General features: G+C 42.2%; 1 long non-coding RNA gene across 1 annotated transcript; it reads left to right on the top strand.

The window, feature by feature from the left end:
* On the top strand, positions 4,099-13,573 carry LOC102161209. The gene is made up of 3 exons (XR_002339197.1): positions 4,099-8,072; positions 8,187-9,492; positions 10,977-13,573. It is a non-coding gene; the product is annotated as an uncharacterized LOC102161209 (long non-coding RNA).

The following is a 27,388-nucleotide window of genomic DNA, read 5'->3' as shown; positions in this document are numbered from 1 at the left end:
TTCTAGCTCTGAAATTCCTTGAGTTCATTATGCGGAACTAGAGAGGAATCTCATGGTCTGTGTGTGTGCTCAGGCAGGTACTGGTCCACACACTGCAGCCAGCATGGAGGTAAGTGCAGAAAAGGGTTAAAGATTTAAGCATGTTGGCAGAGCAGCTGAACCAAGGAGGAGCCCAGCTCCTGTGTATTCTATACAGTTGTTTTATAGATAGGAGAGGTAGAGAGAAAGGAGTGTGAGAAAAAGGAGAAACGGGAGTATCTTTTCGGCTCCAGAGTTCACGAAGATTGGATAAAAGTGATGGGCAGGGCGAGGACTTCCCTGGAAGAAGACCAAATATGTAACTTCAGGAGTCCTTCTGCATGATGAGAAGGACCAGGCCAATATGGTCACACCTCTGTCACCCACGACCAACATGATCTGCAATTTTCAAACTTCTTTTGGCTCTGGAATGCTGTTGTGGCAGCCACCACTGCTTAAAGAACCCGCTCCCCACTTCCTGCCCTGCCTCTCAAGCAAGCAGGAGCCCCAGATAAGACAGGGTTCCTCTTCAGACCCGTAGACTGAAGTTGAAGAATCCCATTCAGGTGTTCAATACAAATGTCTGAACCAACACTCAGATAGATGGTCATTTTGGTGTCTTGCCAGGTCCATAGCTACCAAGCCACAGATTATACCACCAGCTTGCAAATAGCAGTAGCCCTGATGTAGGTGCCAGGTAAATCAGTGTCCCATTCCCGCATTTCTACTTGTTTCAACACGGACGTAGCAGAGGATGGGAAGTGAGATCCAATTGCAGCGAGAAAGAAGGAGGAAGATGCAGCGAAGCACACACTCCTGAGTCATTCTCTCTCTCTTTTTTAAAAATTTTTTTGGAGTATAGTTGACCTAACAATGCTATGAATTAGTTATACATATAAATATATCCATTCTTTCGTCCTATATAGGTTATTACAAACTATTGAGATTTGTCCTGTGCTCTACAGTAGGTTCTTGTTAATCATCTATTGTATATAGTTCCTAACTCACTCTTGAAGGACAAACCTAGAAGAGAAGATGCCAACCAGAGGAACCCAGCTGGACTACCTAGGACACAATCAGGAGATGGCGGGGCCATTTTGTGGACATTTTTTGTGTGCTTGCTCAGTTTTTTAACAAAAAAAAAAAAATGCATTTTTATGCTTTTCATGTTTTTAAATGTATTAGCATTAAAAACATATTACTTCTATAGTTAGAAAGATAAACTATAAATCTGTTAAAAAATAGCTCTAAAATTGAATTTGAGAACTTCTACTCCTAAGAATATACACATTTCTTTTTAAACATGATATATAAAGTAATTGTGTGTGTGTGTGTGTGTGTTGTCTTTTTAGGGCCACACCGTGGCATGTGGTGGTTCCCGGGCTAGGGGTCAAATGCCAGATCCGAGCTGTGTCTGTGACCTACACCACAGCTTATGTCAACGCCAGATCCTTAACCCACTGAGAGAGGCCGGGGATTGAACCTGCATCCTCATGGATACTATGGATACTAGTCAGATTCGTTTCTTCTGAGCCACGACAGGAATTCCCTGTATATATTTTTTAAAGGAACCAGTAGCTGGCATAGAACTTCAGAGAAAAAATTGTGCATATTGATTTTTTTTTTTTCCCTAGTGAGATATTACCTGGGACTCACAGCCAAGGTAAGACTATTTAGACCTCTTTATCGTTAACCTTTCTCCATGTGTAAATTTACAGACATCAGACTATAAAGTCTGTATAGGGTGCTTGCTGCATTGCCGTAGGGAGCTGAAGTCTGGTACAAGGCCCTTATTTTGAAAATGAATGCTTCTATCTTCTTTCCTATTTTCATGGCCACACCCACGGCATATGAAAGTTCCCAGGCCAGGAATTGAAACTGAGCCACACCCGCAGCAGTGCTGGATCCTTTAACCCACTGCGCCAGGCTTGGGATTGAATCCTCCCCTCCACAGTGACCCAAGCTGTTGAAGTCAGGTTCTTAACCCACTGCACCATAGCGGGAACTCCTCTTCCTTCTAAAGTACTCCAGAAGTTCCTGGGACAGCCCATTCTTCACTTCAGTCAGACTTACAGATCATGAAGTCTTCCTGTGTCTAAAAGCAGACTCTGTCCTGATGCTCTCCCTTGAAACTCCCTTTCCTCTGCTCCATCCAGTGAGGTGGAAAAGGCTAACTGGTGTTCTCCACAGCTGCACCTCACTGCCCAGGGGTTGTTAATTGTGTCTCCCGTCAGCCTTCTCTTCTCCAGCATAAATAACCCACCTCCTTTCCTGGGTCCATAGACTCTAATCCCTGTCATCATTTCCTTCTTTCCATACATGAATTATATGCAGCTTTCATACATATGTTTTAAGTTACAGACCCAAAGTGTAACGTTCAAATAAGAGCCCAACCTACAATAAATTTACACAAGGATTATTTCCTAGTTACAAATGATACTCTTAACACAGCCCAGGATAATATTACTTTTTTTTTTCCTGACTGTGCCTGCAGCATGCAGAAATTCCTGGACCAAAGACTGAATCTGCGCCATAGGAGTGACAATGGTGGGACTTTAACCCACTAAGCCACCCAGGGAACTCCTGATATTGCTTTGTTAATGACTCATGTATTTCTGAAATACCAGATCTTCTCCTGCCAAGAGATATAATATCATAGAGGAATACAACCTAAGTTTTCTCTTGCAAACCTTGTATTTTAAAAGATGATTACTTCTCAGAATTTCTGGATTGTGGCAGGATTCCATGATCTTATCTACAACAAGTAATGTCGTTGTTGTCCAAATAACAACTAATTGTTTACATTGACTAATCCAAAGAACTTGTAAGCAAGTTGAAATTTCATTTTTCATTTAGGATTTCAGAGGTTTTGAAATCCACAGGGATTTCATAGCCAGTGGATCCCTGCAGCCAGGATTCTATACAGAAGTATTTAAGACCTGATCTAATAACTCCTCTGTAAAGCTCCCTGTTCTCCAAGGAATCAATCCTTTCCCCCACTCCTCTATGCCACTTTGCCCACTTCCTCACAAATTGAGGGGAAATCGTTTGTTTATGTACCTGCCTCCCCATCTAAACTGAGTCCTATAGTACAGGGGAAAGTATGTCTGGAGTTCCCATTGTGACTCAGCAGGTTAAGAATCTGACTAGTATCCATGAGGATGCTGGTTCAATCCCTGGGCTTGCTCAGCAGCAGTGTTGCTGTGTCTATGGTGTAGGCTGGCAGCTACAGCTCTGATTCAATCCCTAGCCCGGGAACTTCCATATGCCTTAAAAATAAATAAATAAATAAATGAAAAATAAAACAAGAGAAAGTATGTCTGATTCACCTTTCTATCCCCAGCACCTTAAACAGGGCCTGGCAGATAGGAGGCATTCATTAAATGTTTATTGAACCTAAATAATGAGCCTAAACAAAGTTTTTGACAAAGGAATATAATGAGTTCAAAGAAACACCAGTCCAGACTCTAAAGGAGATGATTGTACCTTTATCTAAAATAACAAGACCAAAAAAAAAAAAAGAAAGAAAGAAAGAAAGAAAAAGAAAAGGAAAGGAATGGAGGGAAGGGAGGGAGGAAAGAGGCGAGGAGAGGAAGAAAAAGAAGGAAGGCAAGAATGAAGGAAAGGGAGGAGGGAAGGAAAGTCTTGGTGCTTTAGGCTGAAGAGAAATTTTATTTTTCAAGTGAACCTGTTCATGGGTTGACCATAGGTGGATAATATCTCTAAATCAACTGTTGACAGAAGAAAGAGTTAAGAATGCAGAACTGGTCCTCTCTAAAGTCTTCATTCTTTTACATCAATCAAAGAGAATGTTAATGAGGAGGGTTCAGCGGGAGTCAATAATTCCTCACCAATATCAGAAAAGTAGTTTCCCTTTTCAGAGGCTGTTGGTGGCCATGGTTGGGAAATCAAAACTGTAATTCATCTCCAGACAATAACTAATTATTACTGATTACTGAGAAATAAGTCAACAAAGATATTTTCCTGTTTACATTCTTATCAGACTGTATCAGAACCATCTGTTTTCAAGTTTGTTGTTGCTGGGGTTTTTTTTTTTTTTTTTTTTTATCCCAAGGGATAAATACTCCACATTGTTCTCAGAATATATGCATGCAAAACTGCCTCTTGCTGCACAGCTGCAATGTTCACTGAGACATTTGGATAGGGGAAAAACATATTCTTTGCGGAAAGAAAACGAAAAGAATTAGGTAATCTCACTGAATTTATCTGCAAGCAAAGGATATGTTGGGGTCTGTCCGTCCCTAATTACCAATCTCTTGTTTGAATGGGTGACTATTGATTTTGTGTAATGTATGCAATGTGGAATTTTATGACAGTGAAGTAACTTCAACGTAGAAAACATAGTAAAATAAGCTTCTAATATAAGAAAGATTCTACAGTTTTAAAACAAATAATATTCGACCTCTGTGTTCTGTTGTTCACCAACACCTATCTCTTATGATACAAACAAACAAATTTACCTTATTTGAAGAGAGGCATAATTGCTCTATTGCCAAGGATGCAAGAGTTGGAGATTTAAAACGTGGTATTGACAGAGTTGCTGCATGGCTTTGGGCAAGCAATTAACCTTTGGCGTCTCAGTTACTTCATCTGTAAAATAGGGATAAGGGTTTTGCACAGGTGTAATGCCTGGGCTAATTAGTATAATTATTATTGATGGGAAAATAATGTTGGTCACTGATTTTGTATCTCATATGAACACCCGGGAATCATTTTTATTTCCTCTACATTGAATCATTTTTTAAGGAGTCTAAAAAACAAAAGCTAAATGATGACAAAAGCCACAATACAGTTAAAAGAGACCATGTCCATGTAGGTACATAAACTTCATAGATTATTTTTTGACTTTGTATTTATCACCTAGATGTTTTCTAAACTTAGACTAAACAAGTCGACTATGAAAATACAAGGAAACTTTTCAAGGCCCACGTTCATCTGGTAAAATACACTGCAGTAAAAGGCTCTCCAGTTCTTTGGTAGGTGACATTATGACAGTATTAGGGTAGTTTAGGGTTGAGCCATAGAATTTAGGGTCATCAAAGTCAAGTAAAAGTGTACACCAAAGACACTGTTCACATAACATCGAATACCCTCCACTTCCATGTGCATATCTGCCCTGTAAGCAGGGGACTGGGACAGACAATGGTGGTACAGGAGATGCAGCTGTGCCAGAGTGGGAGGATGGGAGCTGGGCACAGCAGGGCACCCTTATACTAGACCACAGGTAATGACTCTTTGAGTCAGTGAGAGGGGCAGAAGTGAGTGAGACAAAAATGGAGGTGCAGTCGGGGCTCATCTCGAACTCCTAAGTGCTTTTTATTTTTCTGTTTCCTAAGCCAGGGTGAAATAGATCTGCTAAAAGAAGCTGGCGAAAAAGGCAATGAGCCACAGAGAGAAGCGTAAGAGATGGAAGGGCTCCAATATCAGTGCTCAGCGCTGTAACTTCTGCATCCTTTACCATAGACACGTCGCCTGCCAACCCGAAACTTCTCCCCGTGGCTTTTGGTAGGCAGAGATTTTCTCCCAGCAGAGAATTCTTTTCTCCAAATGAGTAGGTATCAAGCCTCAAACCTCTAATATCTCCCAAGAAATTAGCCTCTTGACTAGTCATTCCTACTAAGGGCTCTGTCCCTTTCTTCCATACTTGCCTCAAAATTATAGGCAACAACTTCTAAATGGAAATACTACAGCTGTTGCCATTTTCATATTATCCTCACCTATCATAGGAAACCTAACAATTAGCATTTCCAGCAGGATTGAAACTGCTAACACAACTTCTCTCTGTCCTACACCATTAAACTTGATTAGAAATCCCTTCACGATTAACATTCATCTCGCTGAATCGTGCTTGAAGGTTAATAATATCCACCATCTCCTGAGAGAGGGGGAGGGGAGCGTGTTTATTAAATGAAGAGCAGCAGGAGGGCGCCAGGAGAGGCAATTTCTCTTCCGTCCACTAGAGGGTGGCTCCGCGGGGCCGGCGGGAGGACGGCGGAGACGCGGAGACAGCATCCCCCAGCTCGCCTGCACTTTAGATGGTAAGAAGCAGCAACGTTAGTATTCATCGTTCTCTATGGGTCACCCTGTGTAGATTTTAACTTCTCATAAAGCCCCTTCACAAATGCCAGAAGGCCTTGTTGGCTTAGCCATAGCTTAGTGAGGAGAAAAAAACCAGAACAAAACAAAACAAAACAAAACACCTACCGTCTTTGCCTGCTTAAGACAACATCCAGTCTGATTCTTCTAAATCAACACTGCGTGAGATACATGCATAACCTGTATTAACAGACGCTAAGTTTAAAACCTTCGTGTATTTATGCCGTGGCACCCCGTGTGTGCCGTGTAAGTGGATACGGAGCGTGTCAGTTGTAGCGAAAAGCATCTCCATTATGTATGATGCATAAGGAAATGTACCCAGCCTTCAGCACACCGGCCGTTTCTGCTTATGGGGCTGAGTTATCCATGAAGTGCTTTGTAGTAAAAGCATTGTAGTAAATATCCTACTTGATGGACTTTTTTAGACCTACCCACCTATACAGGTTTGTGTAATTAAGGAAGAAGTAGACATTTTAACAATGACGGACAAACCTTAAAAATTACCGTCATCAAAATATGGTGTGTTCTAAGAAAGAGGATGTGGGGAATGAGTCTGTTTTTGGTTGACTCTACAGAGCAAAATATACTACCTTTTTCTGTATGTAATATTGTTCAGTGTAGCAAACTCTTTTACTTGTTACAGTACAGTAAATGGGGTGTTTAATTTGGGATTCAATGTAGTCTAGTGTCAAGGTGCAGCAGTTTTATTACAGAAATACAATTTTATTGGAGGCTGAAGATTTAATTTCCACCTTACGTAGAGAGCCGTAAATGGCATGCCTATTTTACATTTTGCATAGCATTTGGTATATGTAATTCCTGGTCTAATTTTAGAGTTTGAAAAGGTGGAAGAGTCACAATATGTAGATTCAAATGCTTCAACATTTCAGCCACAAATGCCATTTTAAAATGAGCAATTTTCTGTTTCTTAGTCATGGATTTGAAATTATTTCTTCCCTCCCCTGTTTGAATTCTGCACCACCTCCTTTCCAGTCCTTCCTAATTAGGTGAGCCACAAAGTCACCCAAGGAACACCCTTGGGTTGGAACAAATGCTTTCTTTGTTAAATCTACTAGTTGGTATTCTACTTAATAGTCAGACATTCAGAGGATGTGGATAGTTTGCCTTCTATTTTGCTTCATATTTGTCAGGGCCCCATGTAAATGTCTGTTCTGATGGGTGCATTTATAAATGTATTGTGAGGACTGAATTTGAAAGAAGAAATTGAATGATATTATCTATAAAGCTATATCAACATCGAAATCCAAATTTGGGGAATTGTGTCATTCTTTTTCCTTCAAATGTGTTTATTACAAGAAACACACACACAGAAGCTGCCCTGGCATCTGTTTTCCCTTCGCAGCATTAGTTCTCTTCATCACCATTTCATACCTTCTACCACCAGGTGGAGCCCTTTGTTTATGGACATCTGTCCATTTCCTTTTTCTCCAAGATGCTACCAGATATATGGCTCCAGAGTTAAAAATAGTGTTGCAAACACGAAAATTTAATACCCACAGATAAAAAAGTAAAGCTTTTCCATGCATTATTATAATAAACCTTGCCTTAAGAGTCCTCTTGCTACTAGATTTAATAGCTTTATACCCTTTCCTATTTACAATTTCTGCACACCAAACAGAAAATAATACTGTTGTGTGTGCCGTAAACAGTGTTGCTGCAGGTCTGTTTTATGTAGCACCGTCGCTTTTATAATCTCAAATATTTGTAAACTTCGGTCAAACAGTAAAAAAAAAAAAAAAAATGCTATGAGCCTCAGTTTTCTTCAGTATATTTCTTTAAAATATACACCTCATTGAGAAGAAAATGTTTTCCTTCAGACAAAAGAGAGTGGTGATTCAGCCGTAGGCAATACAGGGTAATGTCAAGTTCTTCTCTCAGTCAGATTCATCTCTCTTCGATTTGAGGTCCAGTGAAGGGTAAGTCAAAACCTATCTTACTTTTGGTTCTATTTAGGAGCTAGTCCTAAATGAATACTATTAGCAAAGTTCAATTATTACATTGTTCGATTATTTCAACATTTTTATTTTAAGAGATCCATCAAAGATCTTTTCATGAACAAAAGACAGTAAGGTAAGAAAAATTTAGAAGCCTGATTTGCATGTGCAAATAACTGTGGAATGAGCTCACCTAGACTAGCTTGCCAGTGACCTCAACCTTGATCTGGAAAGATCATTTATTCACAAGTGAAACATTCACATTCGCTATGCTAACCCCGTTTTGGGTCTTTTCTCAAGGTAGATTACTAACGGTGACATTGGAGGGTCTATGAATAACATCTGCATTTACCAACACCAAGGAATTCCATGTTTAACTGAACTATCATTTCTGTTGCATTTTTTATTTTAACCAGGGCGTGCTCTCTTTGTATCGTACGTATCTCAAATTTTGCTCGAGCATCTGCAAAGCAGTGAGCAGAGGAAGATCTGTGTGTATGTTTTATTGAATCCGTCCCTGGCCTGAGCAATCTGGCTTTTCTATCGCTCTTCAAACTGGTTCTGCGATCTGAGAGGGAAGGCTGTCTGCGAAAGAGCCCTCATACAACCAAATGCTGGAACCACCATTTTGCTGTCCGTTTGCACACGATGAAATGGTGGCACGGAAAACAGTTAACACATTGTGCCCATGAGAGTTGTCTTTGAAAGTAGTCTACTTGCTGATCCAAATATCGAGCTGCTTTTTAAAATATTGTTACCAAGGGACTAAAGATTTTCATTTTCTTTAAATACATAAAACCTGTGTGTGTGTGTGTGTGTGTGTGTGTGTGTGTGAAAAGCATCGGCTGCGTACATTCAAGCTAGGGATAGAAAGAACTCGTCAAAAATGCACACTCAGGCTGAGAGGGAAAGCAAACCTAAATAAAAGCCCAGATCCTGAGAATCGCTTCTAACAGCTCACAAAAGCTGTACGGTGAATTTGGCCTTGATGCCTCCTTTCATTTTAACATTCACGGCGTGCAACTGAGAGTGAGGAAATTTAAGAGAGTTGGTATTTTTTTCTTGTTTTAAAAAAAAGTCCCATAAAAATTAAATGCAGGCCCACATTTGACTCTCACCTGGGAACCCCCACACTCTCATTTTTTTATGGGAGGAAAGAAAAAAAAATAAAACAAGGACCCATGGTCCCTTCCTTTTCCACTTCTGCTCTTATTTTTAATCATTAAAAATGCTGCCTTGGCTGCATTTAAGTGTGGAAATTCTCATTTTTCTGCAGTGTTTCAGACTCACACAGACTCCTTGGGGATGCGGTGAGGAGCTAACCAACTGCACATGGGAAATGAGGATTTTCGTGGTTAGAAAAACTGCAGTGTTTGGTAATTTTCCACATGGAGTTGAAGTTGTGAGTGACTTTTCTTTCAAACATAATAACTTGAGCACTTGGTATAGAGCTGTAAGCTCGAATTTATTTGAACGCATGAAAAGGTCTTACAAATTTAACTTGACTTCTTTCTGTAAATGTTTCCAGTATTTTCAAGTGCATAATAAGTAGATTAAAACAGGGTATGCACCCTCTCCACAACTGCCCCCGACAGAATTATAAAAGGCTACTGTCTATAAATAGAAATAGCCCTGGAGGACCCACCAGCAGGTTATGCAGTATGTGACATAGGCCACCTGGGACTGAGCTGAAACCACTAATACTTTCTTCACAGGATCACTGGCTAGAGTGAGACAAGGTGTCCAGGTGAAAAAAAGGGGAGGTTGACCTAGCTACTTAAATTCGCATGTGTTCACTTTATTTTTTGCATTAAAATTAAGCACGAATATTCAGCTTTATCATTTAAACATATCGATATTCAAATAGAGTGCATTACTTTTCATATTTGTAATGATTCATAGGGCATTATGTTATTACTATTTGCAGTTGATTTTCAACAAATACTAAAACTCTTGTGAAAAAATGAAGTTTAAATGTAAGGCTGGGGAGTTCCCATGGTGGCTCAGCAGAAGCAAATCTGATTAGTATCCATGAGGTTGTGGGTTCGATTCCTGGCCTCGTTCAGTGGGTTATGGATCCAGTGTTGCTGTGAGCTGTGGTGTAGGCCGCAGACGCGGCTTGGATCCCACGTGGCTGTGGCTGTGGCTGTGGTGTAGGCGGGGCAGCTACAGCTCCGATTTGACCCCTAGCCTGGGAACTTCCATATGCTGTGGGTACGGCCCTAAAGAACAAAAAATAAAAACTAAAAAAATAAATGTAAGGCTAAGGAGAGGTTATTGGTTAAATGTTTCCCTGCTGTCCTTTATGAGATAAAATCAACTGATTTGTTTTGAAATGTAGCTCTTAAATTAAAATCTGCCTCCAACCAAGATGAATAGGTCTGGAGCTCAGGGAGCCAGTTTGCTTGTGTTCTTGACCTTGCACGGCAGTCACCAGGAAGACTGTGTTCCCTTTTATAACAGCTGCTTTACAGTTTTGAAGACGTTGCTAGACTTTTCCGTGCACAATTTTAGTTGCCCCCATGTATCTTAAATCAAGCCAACCCAATAAATGTAGGGTTGTGGTTGTGAAATAAATGTCATGTCAGTAACCCTCCACCAGATATCAGAAGAAAGAGTATGTGATTGTTTAGTCCAAAAATTAAGTTTCATGTTTTTAATTGGTGTCATATCCTGTCCCAAGTCTATAGCGCTTAAATCAAAGGCGACCATGTTAACCTGGAAAGGAAATGTAATAACAACTCCTTTCATCCCCTGGCTCAAATGTTTTTATGCTCAACCCTAATTTTTGTTAAAACACTTTCAGGCAAAGACAACAGGAAACAGTAAACATGGCAACACCATGAAAATAATTTTCTGATGCACTATTTCTCTCTGTGTTCAAAGAGTGAGTTGTCTGGGCTGCAGAGGAAACTGCTGTATCGTTAAACCCAAGGCCGACGACAAAAACAGCCGCCCTACCAGCAAAATAGATACCCCTCCTCATTTCATAAATCTTGTTTCCAACGAGAATAAAGCCAGGAACGGACTCTTGCTCACAGCAATGGCCTGAAACGTCCTGTATCAGGGTAGTCCGCTCAAAGGGACCCAGGGCACCCCGCAACAATCTCAGGGCCGGGGAGGTGATTGTAACCGACAGCCAGGATCTGGCCCGCTGCCCTAATTCCCAGCAAGACCCTCCGCATCACAGCAGAGAATGGTAGACAAATAAAAACCTACACCACCAGCCATCAGCAAGAACCACAAACGCTGCTGTGACTGATCAAGACTTCAGCTGTCAAGAGTTGGCCAACTTCTCCCTCATCTTCTCCCCGTCACCTGCCCACCCCCCTTCCCTCACAAAAAGCTTGTTAATGGTGGAGGGCCCAACAGGAAATGTTTTTACACTTAGCGCCAAATGCTAATCTTTCACTGAAGCCTTCAGTATATTTAAATGTTTAGGTTACCGAGGCAAAAGGTATTCTAATAGACATTACTTAGGGAATATGGAGATTTAACAATTTGGCTAAGCGTGTATACATTTATTGAATGTCCTCTTTAATTAAGGATTACCTTAAAAAAGCACATGACAATTCAAAGAGAAAGGGAATTATCATTTAAGCCATAACCAGCATGAAACTTTGTGTTCCTTCAACAGATGTTTGGGATGAAGGAGAGGGGTGTAAATAAATTCTTAGTAGATTATATAACATTTCTTAACACATCTAGATTCACATATTTCTTCATTTTCACAGAGTCCGCATTGTATTGTCTTGAAATACTTTTTTTGTAGAACTAGATTTGACATGCACTTGTGATACATCAACCACTACAGATATCAAGCCATTCTAATCCAAATATGGATAAAAGATTCTGGTGAAAACTCTGCATTGTCTTATTTTGTAAAAAATGGTTTGAATTTTTAAGTACATTAATTGAATTAAATTCATGGTATTAGGTATTTACGAAAATAAAGACATATATTCAGCATATTTATTATTTTAGTGAGTACCGGTGGATTTTTCAGCCCATGCATTGTTTTGCAGTTTTCACAGAATCTCTTAGAGCAACTGAAAATGATATCCTTTCAAGAAAATTCCGACTTTATGAAATTTTTCCAAAGATGTTTAGATTTAATACTTCAAATACATTTCCCTTTTGTGACATTCTTCTCTAGGGCTACCCATAGTTGTCCCAAACCCATTTTGAGGTCTCAGCTAAAAATGTCAAAACCAGAGGTCTTTCCAAGGAGCGGCTGGGAACACGGAGGCCCTTTCTGCACAGCCAGTCTGACAGGCCCCTGGGTCTCCATCAGGCCGGCCTCATGTGGATACACACAGCAGTTCTGCAAACAGAGAAGCATCTCATGCCCTTTCCCGGAAACAACACTTCCAGAAAAGATGCTGACCAAGAAGAAACAGCAGGGGTGAGAGAAGTGGCCATAGCACTGGCAACATCTTAACAAGCACTAATTAAATGTCGTGCTTTAAAAATACGGCTTAAGAAAGCCAAACACAATAACTTCTTACAGATGGTTTTAGGAACTAACAAGACCTGTAGGAAATGGTGCCGTCATTAAGATCAGTGTCCCCAAAGTCTCCTACAATCATTAGTGACGAGGTGCTGTGCACTTTAGGAAGAAATGATGAGAATCTGTCTGATGTGAAGCTGGTTATTTTTTTTTCCCCCTCATTTGTCTCTGAAGGGAATTTTGCATCTGTTTTAGTGCATTACACAGTCAATTATTGAAACGGCCAGTCAATTGAATATAAAAAGAGCATTAGCAGCCTTGGAATCTATTTTTCCAATGAGGTACAAAGCCACGCTGAAAAAGAATTATGAATACTAAGAAGAAAGGAGCTGTGTTTTGTCATATCGATACCTCCAATTCCAATACATTGTGGGCATTTGATAACTGATCATTTATTGAACAAACATTGCTTCAGTGGTTATGTTGTCAGACATGGGCTAAGTTTTGGAGATAAAGTGATCAAGAAGACAGACAAGGTTCCTGCCTTTTGGAATATAGAGCCTATGTGAAGATATTTATTGAAGAGTTGTATGAATGGTTGGATGGATGGATGGATGGATGGGTAGGCAAATGATTCTTTAAAAAAAAATGTTTCTCAGATACAGGTCTGATATTCCTTTAGGATTACACTCTTGGGCTGAGTTCATGCAAAGAAATGTAGAGCCAGATCCCCTGGTGAGATGGCACAAGACAAACCTGGTGGCAGTAACTGGCCTCAGCATCGGCCTGAAACTAGGTGCTGCCATGGCAGTCGGAGCTTCAGATGATGGAGCAGCTAGAGTTGTCAGGTTGCCAGGATCTTAGAACTTGTTCAAGATTACCGTTAGAACTAGTGTTCTTGGTAGAATGGAAAAAGTACTTCTGGTAATATGGGAAAATGCAAACCCAATACTTAAAAATTTTCAAGTGTGACTTTAAAGTATGACTAAATATTAAAGGATAGGTATATATCTGACTCTGTTGTTAAGAAGAGACCTCTTGGAGCCCCCACTGTGGTACAGTGGGTTAAGGATCCAGCGCAGTCACAGCTGCAGCTCAGATTTGATCCCTTGCCAGGGAATTTCCATATGTGGTAGGTGCAGCCAAAAAGAAGAAGAGATCTCTTTTTTCCAGGTATTGGTGTAATACCCCTGAGGAAGATAGGTCTTACTGGCTCCAAATTGCCTTTCACTCTGGCCGACGTCTTATTCTCCTCACTGGCTTAAAAAAATCCTATTCCAGGTGTTCCCCTCGTAGCTCAGTGGAAACAAATCTGACTAGCTTCCATGAGGACGCAGGTTCAATCCCTGGCCTTGTTCAGTGGGTTAAGGATCCAGCGTTGCCGTGAGCTGTGGTGTAGGTTGCAGGTGCAGCTTGGAACTGGCGTTGCTATGGCTGTGGTGTAGACCAGTGGCTACAGCTCCCATTTGACCCCTGGCCTGGGAACCTCCATATGCCATGGGTCCGGCCCTAAAAGACAAAAAAAAAAAAAAAAAAAAAAAAAAAATTCTATTCCAATTTACCATGTGTTCACCTGCTTAATCCTGCCCTTCTACACCTTATCTATACTCGTGATGCAAACTGGGGTTCGGCAGCAACATGACTGGTGGGCTAGGAAGACTCAGTGGAGGGACGGAGATCGTCAAGCCTCTTCTTTCCACAGCAGCTGGCTGAGCACATTGGGGATGGAAGGCGTATTGAGCTGTGGGCTCTGTCACAGAAACTTCAGGTAAGGCTCATTGGTTGGAACAACAAGTCAATCTAGCCAGGCCCTACAGGAGACGGGAGCGGAACTCAGAGGAAAAAAATCCTGCCAACTTGGCTGTCTTCCACAGAGAACTAGTTTACCTTTTCCAGCTGGTCGCTCTGGATTATAATGAAAAGGGATTTCGAAATGAGTGGGTTGATGGCCTAGGACCTGACCTCACAGAAATACCTGTGCCGAGTCACGCCTGTTACTCAACACACTTACCAATCACCAAGAAAGAATCCTTACTGGAAACAATAAGAGAAAATAAACTTTGCATGTGATGCCCTTCATTTCATATATTCCCTTAACAAACAAGAAACTCTTCTGCATCATTTGCTGACTAGCTCTAGATGAGCAAGTTGGTGGCGGGGGGTGGGGGAGGCGCCGGGGAGGCTGCTGAAGGAGGTATGAAAGGGAAAAATTATTGACGCTGTAGCATTAGGAATATAATCTTCTGTCTTGGGAGAGACTAAAAGCTAAAGGAAGCCAGGCCGCTTTTCTCTAATGCCATTGGCTAGGACAGAGGGGTTTTGCAAATGCTGTTCATGAGGGTGATGAGCTGATGATGTGGTGACAGAAGTGGCTACTACCCACCAGGTGATCGCTGGTACTGTACTCATTTCCTTATATTCGGTTCGTTATTTAATTGCCACACAAACCTGTTAAGTAGGATGCGTTCCCACTTTACAGATAAGAAACTGAGGCTTATAGAGATTAATGAACACCTTGTAAATGGTGGAATATGTATTCCAGCTTCAGTCATCTGCTTCTGAAGCCCACTATATGGCCTCCCTCACATGGTATGATTGCTTCTATTTGAGGCCATTTAATTTTCTTTTCTTTCTTTTTTTTTTTTTTTTTTTTTTTTTTTGTCTTTTCAGGGCTGCACCTGTGGCACATGGAGTTTCCCCTAAGGGTCGAATCAGAGCTGTAGCCTCTGGCCTGCACCACAGCCATAGCAATGGAGGATCCGAGCCATGTCTGTGACCTACACCATAGCCCACGGCAATGCCAGATCCAAGCCACATCTGCAGTCTACACCACAGCTCACGGCAATACCAGATCCTTAACCCACTCAGCAAGACCAGGGATTGAACCCAGTCTTCATGGATACTAGTCGGGTTCATTAACCACGGAGCCATGCACGACAGGAATTCCTCCCATTTAATTTTCAAGTAAAATCTAAGTGTTGTTCACTCACACCTGTGAGAATCGGGTTAATATTTTTAAAACCAGGTTTGGCAGCCTACTAAGATGGTCTTTTAAATGTGTCTTTAAATGCGGTGTTCACAAGTGCAGTCCAAATGTTAGTAATATTTTACAGCTTCCAAATCCCATTCTTTTTAAAGTCATACCTCTTCCAGAGGTGCCACAGATGTCATGTTTCAGATCCAAAAGGTGTTGCGTGTGAGGGCATTATGCTATGTGAAATAAGACAGAGGAAAAACGAATGCAGTATGATCTCAGATGTGGAATCTGAAAAAACCCAAACTCATAGAAACAGAGGTCAGATGTGTGGTTGCCCAAGGCAAGGGGTGGTCATGTGGGAATTAGGTGAAGATGGTCAGAAGGTACAAACTCACAGCTCTAACCTGCATAAGTTCCAGGAATGTAATGTACCGCATGGTGAGTTAACAATACTGTGCTGTGTGTTGGAGAGTTGCTAAGAGAGTAGCTCTTTAAAGTTCTCATCACAGCGGGGGAAAAACTGTAACTATGTGAGGTGATGAATGTTACCGAATCTTTTTTTTTTTTTTGGCCACTCCCACAGCAGGCAGACTATCCCAGGCCAGGGATTGAAAAGAACCTGCACCACAGCAGTAACAAAGCCAGATCCTTAACCCGCTAGGTCACCAGGAAACTCCTGTTAATGAATCTTATTGTGATAATTTTGTAATATGCAATTTGCCTTATGTTGTTCACTTTAAACTTAGACAGTGTTATACATGGATTCTATCTCAATAAAACTGAGGGAAGGTTCTGTTGTCCTTTCCTCCCCAGACAGTACAGTACTGCCCCAAAGCTGGCCCCATGCTGCTGTGACAGTCGTCACAGAGCCCACCTACAGGATGCTTAGCAGGACTGTCCTCAGGGGTCAGGATCCTGGCAGAAAAGGAGAAGGGATGGGGAAGGGAAGGCAAAGCCAGCAAAGTTGAGAGAGAAACCTGCTCTCCTGTCTTCCTGCCCAATCCCCGAGGCCAGCACTGTGATCACTTCGTAAACAGCCATTTGTCACCGCCTCCCAGCTGGCCTCCCCCACCACAGGCTGGCTTGTCCCAAGGCCCTCAATAGACAACTGCTCCCAGAAAGGAGCAAATGAGGTGTGTGAAGGCTGAAGACCCAGAAGTCTTGGCTTGCTGCCTGAAGCGTCTGAACTTGGGCAAGCCATGAGCCTCGCTGGGTCCCTCTCAGTTTCCTGCTCGGTAAAATGAACTAACCATCAGGTGCGTTTCACCAAATACCAGCCAGCTAATGAGATCATGTGTTTTCAATAGCTTCCTTGAGTCATAACTGGCATATAATAAGCTGCACATAGTTGAGAAATAATGCATTTGAAAGAGCACTTGTAAACCATCTCTACCAGGCTCAGCATCTCCCAGGAGTGCCCTCATTTTGTAAGCCATTTTCTGTTGAGTTTTGAAGAGCCTTCATAAGTGGGCTGCCCCCTTTCTGGCCAGTCTCATTTCTCACCACTGCCTGGTACCGACGTTCTGATACAGCAAGACCAGCCTTCCTCATTTCACGTTCTTTCAAGGGGCTTTTCCCCAGAACATGAACAGTGCCCCCCGCCCCAGGCTCCCACCACTCAGGTCCCAGCCCCTCCGTTCTTCCGCATGCAGTCAGCCCTTGAACACTAAGATTGTACTCTCTGCCAAGCACTGTCCCAGGTGCTGGCGATGCTTCTGTGAGCAAAAAAGACAAGGTTCACTGCCCTCCGGGACCCTTCGAGACCCTCCGAGAGTGCTCCATGGTCGACCTGGTGTTCCCTGCCAGAGCCACCCTTCCCTAAACAAGTCCTCCCAGCTCCAGTTCCCTCTCCTAGGAAATCTCTCTTAAATCCTGGTCACGGATTATCCTATCCTTTTTATCCAATAGCGCTTGTAGGCTGTTTCGTGTACTTTTACATTGCAAAGTTGTCACAGGTGATAAGCACCATACAGGGATCTAGTTTTGCTATATCCTCATAACCCAGAGTAGACATATGAAATGCTTATTGATTTCAGAAAAGTCCATCGGAAAGGCAGAGCATTGTGAGAAACTTTCTGAGAGAACAGAAACTGTCATTGCTGCGTGTCACCTGCACTGTGGGCTGGTTGATCTTATTGGGAGGGTGGCACTAGTGAAGACAGACTGATTCACGGCTTGTCCAAAGCCAACCGCAAGGGAAGCCATGCTCAAGGACATCTTCCTGCTGCCAGCAAAAGAAAGACGAGTGTCTCCTAGCAACCAGATTCCAGCAGCTTCCTGTCCTCAGAGCCTGCCCCAGCTCACTGCTTTGTTGCCACGGGTTTTTGATTTTGACATTGCTGCTGGTTGCATTCATTCTAGATTCTGAAACTTTAGGAATAAGGTCTGATCTGCAGGCTAGCTGACTGTGTTAGAGCTGAGAGCGATTTCATTCATAACAGGCATTCAGCGATCACATGACTTTCATGGAATAGTGTTTGCTCTCAGCTTAAAAAGGGTAGATGTATTTTTTCAAGATTTTATTTATACTGGAGCAGTTGGTTTGAAAGATACATAAGAAGGGAAAAGAGTACATTCTTTCCATCAAATAATCAAAGAGTACTCAGACCTTTTCAAAAAAGAAGCACTATCATTCAAAATCTGTTACAGCAATAAACTTTAACATGGCAAATTCACAGATGCAGAAAGAAAAGCAAGCCAAATCCGAAGAAGATGACTCAAGGTCCTTAAAAGTTTTGATGGCTTAAAATTATCTGGGGCAAAATGGCTTGAGTATCATCAATTCTCTCTTTCCAGGGATTTCCAACCTCAGTTCTGTTGTACCTTGTGCTACATTTTTATTTTAGTGGGTTTAATTCAGCAGCTAATGCTGCTTGTTCAGTTTTCTCTTATTCTTATCAAATATTCATCCAGACACATTAAGTTATTCATCTATTTTTTTTAAATGTTCAGACTGTGAAGAGCTGAAGTGAAGAGCTCAAAACCAACTCTAAATAGAGCCTTCATTTCTAAAATTCTATAAATGTGAATTACGATTATGATTACTTCTTTTTTCAAAAAGGAAAAGTCTGAGATAGAAAGGTGAATCGAGCATTCGGAGGACTGGTAGACACAGAACCCTTGCCCAGCAATGCCCTGGTGCTTGGCCTTGAGTCCCCAGCAGCAAATCCAGGCTGGCATCGTCTGTGCATGCAGGGAGCTTGGGCTCTACAGAGTCCTGAGCCTCTTGGAGACACCTCATTTCTTCTGTTTTCCCTCCTGTTCTCCCAGCATCAATAGTCACAAAGCCTCAAGTTAAAAATGAATCCTAATTGTTCTGGTGGTGGCGGAGTCTCACCAGCCCAAGACTAAGTCTTTTCTGCCCAAGAAAAGTATAGCATTTTCCAGCTAGCTGCTATTGGCATTCTCTTTTCATTATCCACTTTGAAATTTAGCTTTGGATGTATTTTTAATTAGAAGGTGTTGACTATTCCCTAGGACAGCTTGAGAGCTCTTTGATGACCTCTTTTGGGGTCTACACATATTGTCTCAAGGGTGCAGAATGAGTCATGTGGGTAAAGCAGACCACTCCCGCACTCCCCTTTGCTCACCATTAAGTGACCTTGTACGTGGATCCAAGCTTTTATTGTCTCAGTTTTTCTTTATCCCCTGAAATGGGTAGGACACCTGTCAACTGTCTCAGGAGAATGGTATCTTTAAAGTCCATGGAGAACTTTTGGTGAAAAGGAAAAAGCACTCTGCCACCCAGGGATCTGAGCTCTGCCTTCTCAGTCTGTAATCACTGGCCATGCAACTCCATTCACCTGCTGTTTTAATACTTCAGGTAAATTCAGCTTAATCAGATTTTTCCAAAGGGGGAAAAAAGTAATCCTGACTTCTCCTCTGACCCTTTTCAAATATCTCTGACCCTTTTCAAATATCTGCCAATAGCAGCTGGCTGTAATTGTGGAGGTAGGCAAGGCCCTGGGAGACAAGCCTGTGTCTTTCTTCCCTGATCCCCGGATTCAAATCACGGCACAAGACACAGACGACTCAAGACTATGGGCCTGGGTCCCAGCTTTCGTCATTTCCATTTTCATGATTGTTTACACAATAATCACAAATGACCAAATTGATTAGAGGTTCTGTAAAAATTGGGAGGCAGTGCAGAACAGTGGGTGACTAACTGCCTACATTTTCATTCCCAGAGACTGGGGTTGAGCTTCCAGATCTGTCATTTACTAGCTGTGTGCCTTGGGGAAAGTCAGCCAACTTCTCTGAGCTTCATATATCTACTGGTAAAACAGGGATTGTGATAACTACCCATGTGAAGGTCAGTGTGAGGATGAGTTGAAATCATGTATCAAAGAATTGAGCACAGTACCTGTAACTGCCGTTTATGGAATAACAGATGATAATACACAGTAATTTGATATTGTTGATATATTAGATTATCTTATCAGTTATGTTAATTCTATAGAAAGCATTGTGTACGGGGCACCGCCTTCCAAAATTTGAACTCTCTTTCCTCAGAAACTAAATAAGCCAATTGTTAATTGAGAGACAATATAGAAACCCATCGAAGAAGTCAAAGAGCAGCTGGACACAACTTCCCTGGAGTGCTGACCATTCTTGGTAGAGTCAAGTGCAGACCTGAGGTTGACACTCTGCCTCGGTTACTGGCCCAGTCACACGGGAGCAACCAGGGCACTCCATGAAATATCAGTCAACGCTCATCCAGTAAATACCCATTGACATCTGCTATGTGCCAAGCATGTGCTAGGTGATGGATACCTCAGAAGCATTTCAGATAAATGAACTTTTTTAACCCTTCAGCACAACTAGGGGAGAGGTCCTAGCATCAGTCCCACTTTACAGATGAAGAAACAAAGCACAGGGAGGTTAAATAACTTGTCCAAGGCCACACAGTGATAAGCAGCAGAATGAAATTGGACCCAAGCAAAGTGGTTCCGGGGTCTTATAACTGTCCTCGTAACTCGTGTCCCTTACTGCTTTCTGACAGTCCTTGGTCATGTGAGGGGACAAGTTCATGCCTCTGGTTTGGTTTGTTTGCTCCTCTATTCGAAGATGGATGCCCTAGGTGATAGGATTGGGGCTTCACTCTTTCCTTTCAGCTCTGAAGACTTCAGAAGGGCTGTAAAATCCCTGTGGACACCAGACAGGGTCTCTATTGGCCAAGTCGTGTGTTATCAGTTATCATATTTCAGGCAATTTCTCTCTCTTTTGAATAAGAATTATAAACATACTTTGACGCATTAAAACTATCTACTTTAGGGGAGGTTTACTTCATAATCTAATAAAAGAGATTTCTAACTTGAAGGCTATTACAGCCTTTGAAGTATTATTTAAATTGTCCTGGGTGGGCAGAAATTACTTATAAAATTGAACTGTCACTTTATAGTGTAATCAAAATTAATATGCTCTCTTGAATCCCACACTTGGGCATAAATTCCCTCAAGTAAAAATTCCCTGAAGTCCAATGCTGTGAAATTTGGAGGACTAAAATCTGAAGCCGCTTCTCTGTCCCATCTCTTGCAGTAAAAGGCAAAGACTACGAATCATCAGTAACACCCAGGATGAGGGAAGGAGCCTAAAGTCACTTTCTTGTAGTTCTTCAGCTACATTACAGAAATCATTTAAACAAGAGGGGTCAGAAAAAAGAAAAACTGCCTCATTTGCAAATGGAAAACTCTGTAAAAAGAGAAAAAAAAAGGGCTGCCCAAATAGTCTCAGGACATGAATTTTTCTTAAGGGATGGGTACTAGCCTCCAGACGCTCCTTTCAGAACCTAGAGCATCCTGTGCACACAGTAGACTACTAGAGCAGGCACTAAGTTTTGCCCGCGATTAGCACATGACATACAAAAGAACCAAATTGCTCCCTTGAAGTTGAAATCAAAGAGCTCTTGCGGGCAGCCTTAGGAACATCAGAACCCAAGCACACACACGTGTGGTGTGGAGGCAATCCAGAGAGAGGGGCACGCTTCCCAGGGCTTGTTTCAAACAACCACAGAGGACCAAATCCAAATGTGATGTGTTGGAACATGAGACACACGCGCGTGCGGGGATGCCCACGTGCGCACGCGCGCACACACACTTGTGAAAAATACTGCCAAAGTCCCTCAAAGCCAAAGTTTAGAAGAACACGTGCTCTGGATACAGCAACAGTCCTTTCAAAATCACTCCATTTACGGTTCCATTCCTCATCTCTTTGATCACTTTGGCACACGACTTAGGAAATAACAGAGAAAGAGAAATATGAAGCTGGAGACAGAAAATTTGATTATAAAACAAAGCCACCCACCTTGCTTTCAGGGTCAGGAAGTGCAATGGCCTTCTTTTGCAGCAAGAATGAACTTAACACCAGTGTGTTAAATGATCATATATCTATTTAAAAGAGAAGGAAATAGTTCTAAAAAAAAAAAAAAGAAAGAAAAGAAAAAGCTGCAATATCTGTCCTCAGGAAGTCTTAGCCAAAAAAATCAAAATAAAATAAAAGCAGCATACTGTGGTTCTTTGGTACAAGGCAGAAAGCAGAGTCCTCAAGTCACTATTCCCCTGTTTTGAGAAACAAAACAAAAAGCAACAGCAAAAGGTGCAGTTTGGCAGGAGGGGGGCAGTTCCTTAAAACGTATGGAGTCCTCCTGGGCCCCTCCCCATGCCTTCTCTCGGGCGTGGACTGGAGAAGTCGCACCGATCGACACCAGTGTCACCATCGGCTGCTTAAATGCCACAAAAGTACACTTAGAAATGAGAAGAAAGTGACTGACACGGATATGCTGAGCCAGCCCCACTGCCACTAGAACAGCCTTAAATGCCCACACAAGGAGAATAAAAAGAAAAGCACATTTTGCAATAGAATAAATTCTCTCTTTTTTTTTTTAAATTGAGACCGCAGAAAGTCACATGACCCTGCCTGTAGCCTTTTAGGAAAGCAACCGAAATGGTAAAGACGGACGCGGGGGGCTGCCTCCTTCCTGCAGCCGCCTCTCAGCCCGTCCTGCCGCGTGTCCGCATTCTTCTGGGCGCATCTGTGGAGCTATTAAGTGGGATAATCCCTCTGGCCTTTGATACATTTCTGGACATGATTATTTCATTACTCGCAGTATATCAGTAGGATCATAATAAAAAGGACTTCTGACAACCTGCCAAGAGTTTTGTGGCCTTGTAAACACAAAAGTGCTCTAATAAAATTTTATTAAGTGTTAAAAAGTCATAAAAAGTGAAATAACATAAACTACAAAATTTACTGTCCTCAGCAAATGCTGAAAATATCGTCCACAGTAAAATTAAATTAGCATGTAATAGACAGAGAAGCGGTGTGGAGTGGATTTAAAAGAGGATCCAGGGAAAATGACACTGTAACCCAATCTGGGTCACGGGGATTTAATTCGGATTCTTCTCCCTAAATGTGAATAAATGTGCTGATTACAGACAAGAGCTCCGGGGTTACTGGAGTCTCACACATTGTCAATACTTTGGAAGAAATAATATATTGCGGATTGTAATGAGCTGGGGAGACCCAGCGAACGTCGCGGGGAGCAGGCGAGGGGCAGGGCGGCCACTAGGGTGCGCTGCGAGACCGGGAATCCCCGCCCGGGCGCCCCCGCCGCCGCGCCGCCTGAAGCCGCGCGTAGGTCGGGCCCTCACCCTCCTCGAACTCGAATTTATGGTTCTTTCTCCCTCCCCTCCCCCCTTTTTCCCCTTTCCCCCTCTCCTGTGACATTTTCTCCAAATCGGAAAGTGATGTGCAAGCCGAGCTTTGCCGCAGGCGACCCTCGGTCTCCGCTTTCAGACTCGAGGTCTCTGGGTGGGATGCGCTGCCTGCAGCGACGCCGACCCGAGGGACCGGATGGGGCCCCCAGCGCCGCGCCGCGGACCGGACCTCTCCGCCGGCTGAGGCGGAGGAGCGCGCGAGGCCCACGTCCGGCTCCGCCCGAGGCGGCGGGGCGCTCGGAGCTCAGCGGGCCGCCTTCCTCGCCGCGGGTTCAAGGGCATCCCGGGGGCTGGATCCCGCAGCGCTGGGAGCGAGTTCTTCCCGGCTCAGACTCCTCTCCGGAGTCCGGCGCGCCCTGCCGCTCCCGGCACCCCTTCCCTGGCCCGCCTGTCCGCGCTGGGCCGCCGGCCTCCCGCAGGGATCCAGGAGCGCCCTCGCCGGCCCCGGCCCCGGGCCCACGAGTGCGGGCTCCCCCAAGTCCTACGTGGAGGCTCCGCCTGGAAAAGAAGTCCGACTTCCTCTCCACGCTGCTCCAAGTGGAATCTGAAATCGGCAGGAAATTGCTCGAGCACCCAGCCTGCGCCTTTGCAGTCAACCCTCGCTCTGCTGAAGAGAAGCAGCTCCCACCAAAGTCTTGCCTCCCCCTCCCCCCGAATGCCCCGCGCAGGTTTGTAAAGAGGGGTGCGAGGTCTGCAAAGTATTTGTCTTCGAAGGAGAAAAATGTCGGTGCCCAATGAAAGACGGGTGCTTTTTAGCTAGAGCTTACCAGCGGGCCACGTCTGGGTTTGCGGCCCCAAATGGTGTAAACGCTGCTGTACGAGGAGTCGATATCAGGAGTGTCTTAATTAGAATTTAGTGATATAGGAAATAAATGAGCAGTGACACATTTCGTGACATCATTTTTTCCTCAAAGATGCCCAGAGTTTTAAGCTGCATTTAAGAATGACCTACATTTTGCCAGAAAGTAAATCTTTTTAAGTAAACCGCTTGCTAAAGCCCAGAGAGGTAAGTGTAAGCTACCACCCGAGATCCTTTAGTTTTCTGTTGAGGCTTGTGCGGGTGACTAGGGTGAGGATGCCTTATATTTTTAATTTTCCAGATGGCCAGAGCATTTGATGTGTACGTGGTAAGGTAATGTTCAAGGCGAATGGAAGACCCGAGGACCTTTTGATAAGTAATGTTCACTTGACACTTTAGCCTAAAATAACTGTAATTAGTTTAAAGTGGGAATTAGAGCCCCGTGTTTTAGACTTTTTTTGGTCAGAAGCTATATGGGGAAAAGTGTTTTTTAACAATTTTTAAGCAACCCCCTTTACTGTCATTTGCAAAGTATCGAATTTGAAATAGCCTGGCCTGGAACTTGGAGCTAAACAGCAAACAATTTACATGTGATTTGACATTTGCTATTTAAAGGCTTTGAGAGCTAATAACAGAATTAAAAGGAATGGATATAAATAATAAAATTTCTTGTTGACTCTCCGGAGCCTGCCTAGGGGGGAGCGACAGATGACATGGTGGTGACTTTGAGCCATTCCCTGCAGACAGCAGTTGTGAATGTGGTCGGTCAGTGTTCCTTTGAAAAATGAAGGGCAAGTAGGTTTATGGAGCAAATCTAGAAACAAATATTTAACCACACAGGATTTTCGCAAGAGTCGAGACTAAAAGTTTTGTATTTTAAATTTAACAATAAACATTTCTTCATTGATTAATGAAATTCAAAAGGAAACTTTATGCTTGTATTATTTTGTTCTGTGTTCGTACTTCAGACTGAAGTTCATCTGTCCTTCAGGAAAAAATATTTTCATAGCTATTAAAAACATCAAGACTAGTACTTTCAACTTTCTTCAGGTAGCTATAGGATTGCTGTAATTTTTAGTTTCTTAATTTTAAACAAGATTAGCACAGCCCTATTTAAGGAGTTTGGTTTATTCCAAAACTATAAGTGTGGTCTATATAAAATTGTAATATCAAAAGTTTTTGTAAAGAAACTTTTAATGAATATTAAACGTATTTTAAGGGGATTCTCTCACACTATTCCCCCTTCCAAAGAAAAATCAGAGTTTTCCATTTGATAGAAATATCATAATCAGGTATAAGAAAATGATTACCATAATAACAGGTCTGTCAAGATGGTGGATACATTTGAATGTATTTTGAAGAAAAAAGAATATTCTCAGCTCTTTATACGTTTGAAGTACTTGAAAAGGCATGGAGAAGTTTGTAAAAACATTTTATTACTGAAATATACAAGACCATTAAAATGTGCAAGTAATTAGATTCTAAGTGACTACGAAGTATTTTTTCCAACTGCTTTTTAAACTTTGAAATTTTTATGTGTACTTTAATTAATGCCTTTCTTTTAACTGTCCCAAATATTTTCTTATATTAGCTATATGATAAAAGTGTTACTGAAATAGGTTGTGTTTTACTCTCTGCATGAGCAATTTGAGAAATATTTTATTTTCATCTTCTTTTACATCGCCAGGGGATAAATTTGAACATGTGCCTTACTGGAGTAAAAAAAAAGAATCCAAGTTCACTTTTCTCTCCAAAACTTGACATTGATCCTGATCTCATAGTGTTTATGTACACAGACTGGTATTGAAATCAATTTGGACATAGTTTGTAGGGAAATTTTAAGACAGTGCAAGTTTAATATGGAAAATGTATAGAAGGATATAAAATACTTAAAAGCTGAAATTAAATCAGGAGATGTGCCATTCACTCATCTGAGTGATCATTTTAAAAGTAGTTTTGCACTCAGGAAGGGTCTCCTTATGCTCTGTATTTATGAATATCTAAATTATTCTACCCTGCAACTGAAAAACTCAATAACCAGATACTAAATTTATGTATTGTTAAGGTGACCAAGGCTGTGGATGTGAGAAGCAGATTGGCTTCATGAAAGAAAGCAAGCACTTAAAATTGTACGTTAAAATATAAACTTAATTTCAGTTTCTGACAGAAATATTGTGGCCAGCTCATCAGTTTTCCAGATCGGTTTTAAAGCAGCATGTAAAAACTACCTTTTCCACATTAGAAGTTCATATTTAAGTTTCCTTAACTGCAAAATCACTCTAAAACAGAGTGTTTTACGTTAAGGACCATTTCATGTGCTGGTCCCCATTGATTACATATGAATGTATAAAAATCTTGTTTAAAGACCAGTAAAAGTGAGGAAATTCCAAGTCAAGCTGGCTAATTCCATTCATAATTCATCCCGAGCGCGGGGACTGAGGAAACTTGCAAACAGTTTACGGCTATACATACAAAATAAGCTGTCTTGTTTTGGAAGCGGGATCAGAGTTAACTCTGACCTTCCTGCTCAAAGAGGCTTCGGTGGATACAACTAGGGAATGTAGGTTAAGCTTTTTGGTTCCCCAGGAACTTTTCGATCTCAACCCTCTTTTGGATTTTCGCTTTTTGAAAGTGTAAACAGCAAAGGACGGACAACTTTCACCCCCCGCCCCCCAGTTTCCTTCCTGTGTGCACATGTGTTCAGTAATTCCTCTGAGTGCTGGGGAACGACAGAGGCCCTGTCGTGAGAAAACAGTGTTCACATATCTCCGGCCCCTTCAGCCATCCCTGTACCCATCCCTCCTTTTATTTTGAATCAGTTGGGCAAGAATTTAGCACTTCTGCGCACATGGTTCAAACTGATAGATCCACAGCCCAAACTACTTTTGGGGACTGGCCAGAAATCCCTCTAGACTTTGCATTCTGAGCAGGGGAAAACTATTGAGTTAGCCTGGGCATCATTTGATATTGGGGAGCTCCAGGCTGTCTGTCAAACCCGAAACAATCCATCTGCTTATTTTCCAAGCCTGCGCCACAGGCTGGGGGATGTCCCTTCATTGAGGAAGATGTTAAAACATTTTCATAGAGTTACTTAGCGTTCTGAATAATTTGTAATTTTAAACCAGACTAATTTCAAGGGTGAAAACTGGCCCAGAGAGAGTCTTTACACAGTAACTTCAATCTGCCAGGAACTCAAGTGACTTTTTTAAATAAGACCTTGAAGATGTGAGTTTCTGGTGGAAACAGCTGCCATCTACGTAGAGCAGGAATCCTCAGGACCAGTTAATATCCACCAAACACGCTCCATTAAACTGGAACAAACATGATGTTGAATTCCTGGCTCCCCATTTTCCTGAA

This window comes from Sus scrofa, chromosome 15, assembly GCF_000003025.6.
Source record: "Sus scrofa isolate TJ Tabasco breed Duroc chromosome 15, Sscrofa11.1, whole genome shotgun sequence".
In the NCBI taxonomy this organism is placed as follows: domain Eukaryota; kingdom Metazoa; phylum Chordata; class Mammalia; order Artiodactyla; family Suidae; genus Sus; species Sus scrofa.
The sequence above is the reverse complement of the archived record's forward strand: the minus strand, read 5'-3'. Positions and strand labels throughout refer to the sequence as shown.